This window comes from Ochotona curzoniae, unplaced genomic scaffold (assembly GCF_017591425.1).
Source record: "Ochotona curzoniae isolate NIBS_2020 unplaced genomic scaffold, NIBS_Ocur_1.0 scaffold_4505, whole genome shotgun sequence".
NCBI lineage: Eukaryota > Metazoa > Chordata > Mammalia > Lagomorpha > Ochotonidae > Ochotona > Ochotona curzoniae.
The window spans coordinates 25,447,149-25,453,128 of record NW_024467118.1 but is presented as its reverse complement, the minus strand read 5'-3'; the positions used below and the strand labels follow the sequence as shown (position 1 = coordinate 25,453,128).

The following is a 5,980-nucleotide window of genomic DNA, read 5'->3' as shown; positions in this document are numbered from 1 at the left end:
GTAGAGATAACAAACAGAAGTAAATTCATTCCATGCTGGAGAAGGGTGGAGAGGAAAGAACTTCAAAGAATTTCAAAGAATTGTTTTCATCAAGGCCTGAACCAGCATCCAGGAGCTCCAGGTCTCCTATGCAGGTGGCAGATACCGACCCACTTGAGCTATTACCCGCTGTCCCCTAGGATGTACCTTAGCAGGAAGCTGGAAATAGGAGACAAGCAGCAACTCAAGCCCAGGCACTTAGAGATGATCAGAAGCACGTTTGCCCAATGCAGGAACGTGTGGGCTAACATTACAAGGTGAACCAGTTGAAGAGGCTGTACATCATTCTGGCGAGAAGTGACAGCAACTGACATTAAAACTACTGACATGATGAAATGGTTTCTGACTGTGTTTGATTTTTGCAGAGGTATTGCATACTCCTTGCATGGAAATGGAGAGGAACCAACCACTACTCTCCAGTTTCCAGTCCCTGAGCGGAAAAGACTGCATGAGACCGTTTCTGCAAAGAGGTGAGGAAATTGGGAGCGTGTGTTCAGTCATCTCCCAGATCTCAGCGATGTTCACATCACATCAGCTGTCAGTCAGCTGTCTTCCTGTTTCACATGTCTTTAAAAATTATTTCATTTTAGTTGGGAGGCAGACAAACAGGAGGCTCCAACCAGGGTTTCATTCCCCAAATGCCTGTGATAGGTGGAGCTGGGCTGAGCTCAAGCTATAAACCAGGAGCCAATCCAGGTCTCAGATGTGACTTAGACTAGCAAAGCTGGAATCCGAAGAAGAGCCAGGAGGTGAAACTTCCCATGTTTCACCACAACACCCAGAGCAAGCAGTGGAGATGCTGTTGCTGGAGTCCCGTACTCATGGAGGGGCTGGGGAGAGGGGGGCAGCCCTATAAACCTGGGGGTGAGACAGGCCAACTGGCTTGTGTGCAGGGTTGAGGTCTTGGTAGACTTCCTCTGAGTCCCCTCAATAGGACAGTAGCTTTGGAGAATGTTGTGACAGGCAAGTGGGCCCCAGCCTGTCTCTGGAAGAAGGGTAGATGGCCTAGTTCTCTGATCAGGGACTGAGGTAGCCGTGAAGCATCTCAGGGTCCAGTATTAAGATGTTAACTTCTCAGGCCAAATGGCTCAAGTCCTCTCCTTGAATGTGCCTGGATCTCATATGGTCTGCTGGTTCTAATTCCAGTATTCCTGCTTCCCATCCAGCTCCCCGATTGTGGCCTGGTATAGCAGTAGAGGATGGCCCAAAGCCTTGGGACCCTGCACTCATGTAGGAGACCTGGAGGAGGCTCCAGGCTCTTGGCTTCAGATTGGCTCAGCTCCAGACATTTTGGCCCCTTGGGGAGTGACTTTCCAATAATAAACCGTATACCACTCTCTTCATTTCCAGTTTGTCTTTCACAAGGAGTTGACTTGCAAGCATCAAGGTGAAGACCGGAACTGCACCTGACTGACACTTGGGACTGAGAAGAGGTGGGGGATGGTTTTTAGCAAATATTCCCAGCAACCTTACTGATCACTTAACTAAATAAACTTTGGGGCATGTTCTTTCAGGTGGCCTGTGATGCTTGGCAGCTTCATTGCATCCCACCCTGAACCCCATGGCACCAGCCTCCCCCGCCCCCACCATGTACCAAGCAGTCCACAGTATGGCCAGCTACTCTTAAATATTCATAAGAGTGTTGTATCATAATGAAAGAACTATTTACTTTTCACTTTCTATGCAGTGTTACTTCTTTCAGGCTCCCCTGCTCAGCAGAATGCTTCCTTAAAAGTCAGACTATCTGTGTTCAGATCCTGACTAAGTGCCTTATCAGCTTAGTGGCCTCAGGCGTATTAAACTCAGTACCTCCTTCACCTGTAGAAACGGAACACTTCCGGCTTCACTGGCTCTCTGCGCAGGTCCGAAGGGTTAACAAGTGTAAGACAGCACCAGGCACAAGGAGTTCCGGTTCTCCCGGTGAGGACACTGGCAGGTCTTTGTCTCTTAAAACATCTGGATAAGCCATGAAAGACACAAGACAAGTGTCTTGTTATGCACATTCTAGACTCTTACTAGGTTTTGAATTTAGGGAGGAAACTAAACTCCCTGGAAATGCCATATTACGTTTGGATATGGTCTAGTTCCTCACGAAAGAGATTTCTATAGGATAAGTGTACAATTCAACTTGCATTGCAGTATTGGCTTATACTGGGTTGCAGCTCTGGCTAGTTTCAGGTGAGTGCTTCATATTTTTTCTCCAAATATCCATATGGACACAGCACAAGACGAATATCTTAATTAAAGTGTGTAACTAATGTTTCAAAATGTGCTCATCCGTAGCCTACCACAAAGGAAAGTAACTTTTCAGATCTATATTTTGCCAAACATATGACACCCTAGTAGCATAGTTCCCTTTATACCACAAACTGATTATGATTAAGTGCTATTACTGTTTGATTTGGTACAACTGTGAAAAACTTCCAGACAAGGAAACTGAATAAACAACTCAGTTCACAAACATTTTTCAGGTAAAATAAATGACGCAGTTTCTTGGCAAGTGAGGTAAAGAAGCACCATGTTAAGCAAACACTTATCAAGGGGGAAAATCCCAAACTGCGTGAGTTGCTCTTATTTACATATGACATTTACTAAGGAAAAAAGCAGCCTGAGGGACCGGGACCATCTTAATCTGCCAGCGAAATCAGACAGATGAAATGCAATGTAATCGAAATGAAATTTTTTTCTTTTTCCATGAAAGCAAGTCTAGGGATGCAAGTAAACTGAAATGCAAATAAAAAGGCCGTCAGACCAATCTTCTCTCTAAAATGCCTTCTGAAGTTCCATCTCGGAGACAGGGATGAGGGATTTAGGGGAGACAATCTTTGAATCAACACTTTACCTTCAATTCCTTGCTTCGCTGACTTCTGACAGTTTGGCAAATTGGGGGTCATCACATTTAAAAGAAATGGGCCAAAGCTTGACAAATGCAATCTAAGAAGATAATACAAATTCTAGAAGGCCGTGCAATTTTCTGTATTTCCAGCATTTTACCTCAGAATTATCAGATCGCAAGCATAAACTGTTTCTTAGATGGCATTAATTTTAGCAGAAATTATCCAAATGAGATTAATTAAGGCAACACTGAAAAGTCATATATCCAAAACTCATCTTTTTGTTAAGATTGTTTTACTAATTTGAATTATAGAGAGGGAGTGAAAGACTGGGTGGTTGGTACTGGTAGGAGGTTGACATAGCGAGCGAGAGAGCGGGAGAGAAAGAGAATATCTTCTGCCACTGATTCACCCCCCAAATGGTCACAATATCTAGGGCTGAGCCAGGTCAAAGCTGAAAGCCAGGACCTTTTTCCAGGTCTCCCGTGTGGTGCAGGGGCCAAGCACTTGGGCCAACTTTTGCTTCTTTCCAGGCATATTAGTGGGGGTACAATCAGCTGTTAAGTAGTCAGAACTCAACTGGCCCCTAAATGGGGTACGAGGGCTGCAGGTGGTGCTTAACTTACTAAGCAACCATTCTGGCCCCTCAAATTCACATTTTATTATATTTTGTTATTCTAGGTGATTTAGTGTATGTATGCGTGTGTGGGAAGTGGGGGCAGGGATATGTATAGAAAACTGGATTTAAAAAACTTCTTCAGTCTGATCCTAAATCATAGGTCCTTAGTATATGCTCAGGAACCCTATTTTGGGAACGGGATGGTACTTACTATCTCTTAACTTCCCATTACCGAACATGGGTCTAAAACTGGGCAGCCCTCTGTAGTTTGGGGCTTGCTGTTTCCCACTGATAGGTGGTTACTCCCCGCCAAGGTGAAAAACAGGGACAGGCAACATTTGATAGTTCCCCAGGGCTTTGGTGATCTTCCCTGTACAAATTACTTCTGCAATTATTCGCTGACAAAGAATATTTTCCTTGAAAACACCTTTCCTTGAAAATATTAATTTACATGATTACCATTCAAATGTTGTATGTTGGAGTAAAATTTACAAATGCAAATTTGACTAAATGACGTAAAATTTGCATGATTTCCAAATTCCAGAAAATGTTCAAAAGCCCAGATATGCTTCATTCCTTTATGTCAAATTTATGTGAATAAGCTTAAAAAAAATCTTAAAGAAAAAAAAAAACATCAGTGCAGGACACAACTGGAAGGAAAACAGTTACAGAAAATCTTGGATGATTCTTTCAGAGCAGCAGGAACTCACTCAAGTTCAGATTCGAAAACTCAAAGGAATATCAAGAATTGGCCTTTATCAGGGAGTTCTAAAAAAAGCGCTACCATTTGGGATATTTTATGCCTATCAACTTTGAGGGTCTTTTTAGAAATGAGCTAATCCTTTTTCTAGCTATGTGAAATTATCCGGGGTAATTTTACTAAGAGGAAACTGGATATGATTTAGCATCTTTCAGACAGTGCCTGGCAAGCCCCTCCACCTTCCAGGAATTAGAAAGGAAAAATAAAATTCAGGCAAAGGAACTGGTTCAAATCAGTGATATGATATGGCATCTAAATTAACCATCACTCAATCTCCAGCTTTATTTTACCTTCACTGTAATCTATTAGCTTAGTAAAAGCCATGCCTCCACGGTGCCATGACAACCTGTACAAATGACCATCTGACTGAAAGACGAGGTGGACCTGGAATTCCTGGAAGTTCATACCATTTTCCCAGAGCTAACTGAATACTACTCCTGGTCAGCAACACACATTTCCTTGGGCCGTGGAATTCCACCCACACACAGGGTTGCCCTGTTATGGAATAGACTCTTTTTTGCCACTTTCCTTAATAAAACTCCTTTCCCTCTGCTGGCTTCACTGACTTCTGTCTACCCCAGAGGTCAAGGACCTTCTTGAGACTATGGAGGTGGGAGAAGGTGCCACGTGCAGGAGTCCCCAGCTGTCAGGCGTCATTTTTCTCACCTGCCAATGACATGAAATAACAAATGGCAGGTGGGAATGGAGCAGGAGGGAAAGAAAGTACAGAGTGAATCCTAGTAGGGGTGATATTAAGTTTCAAAAAAGTGTAGGAATGGGGAATTTGAAACTAGAAGAGCAGAGAATCAAATGCATATATATATGTAAAAAAGTATTTAAGGAGTAAGACGGGAATGTTACAGAATTCAAAATACAAAGCATACAAAATGCTCTATAATTGTAAAAAGAGAAAATACACTAAAGGCAGATTTTTAATGTTCTAGCAACAGAGTTTTGGGTCAAAAAATTCAGTTGCAAAACTTTTAAAATCAAATATTTATTCTTTGTTTCTGGCATCACCATTTGCATGATGTCATAAATGCCCACCTTGGCCAGTCTGCAGATACTGACCTCACACAGGCAGTTAGGGCTGTGAGTTACTCGTCCGTCCGGAAAAGCGTTCGCCAGTCACCACTCTCACGAGCACTGCTTATTTCTACCTAAAGACTTTTAAGTACATATGAGTTATTTCAATGGAGATAGCTGTTTCTACTAAACCTTCAGTTACTGAATTCAGTATGTATTTTTACCTTGATACCTTATGTTCATTACCAAGTGAATTTACTTATGTAATATATTATCACAATATATTATGATAAATATCCAAGTGTAACTATAAGAAGCTCACAGACACATTATTGATTATGTTATAAAGAATCATGAACCAGCACATGGCATTATGGAGCAATTGGCTAATCCTTCTCTTCCAAGTTCCAGGATCCCATATGGCTTCCACTTCCCATCCAGCTCCCTCCTATGGCCAGGGAAAGCAGTAGTGGACGGCCCAAAGCCGTGGGACCCTGAACCACATGGGAGACCCAGAGGAAGCTCCTGGCTCCTGGCTCCTGGCTCCTGGCTTTGGATTGGCTCAGCTCCAGATATTGTGGCCACTTGGGGAGTGAACCAGGGGGTAGAAGATCTTTCTCTCTGTCTCTCCTGTTCTCTTTAAAATCTGCCTTTCAAATAAAAATAAACAAATCTTAAAAAAAAAACAAAACAAGACACAAG

At 42.7% G+C, this 5,980-nt stretch overlaps 1 long non-coding RNA gene across 1 annotated transcript; it reads left to right on the top strand.

Moving 5' to 3' along the window:
• Positions 1-1,360: 1,360 nt before the first annotated feature.
• On the top strand, positions 1,361-1,719 carry LOC121146351. The gene is made up of 2 exons (XR_005882206.1): positions 1,361-1,472; positions 1,554-1,719. It is a non-coding gene; the product is annotated as an uncharacterized LOC121146351 (long non-coding RNA).
• Positions 1,720-5,980: the final 4,261 nt, after the last annotated feature.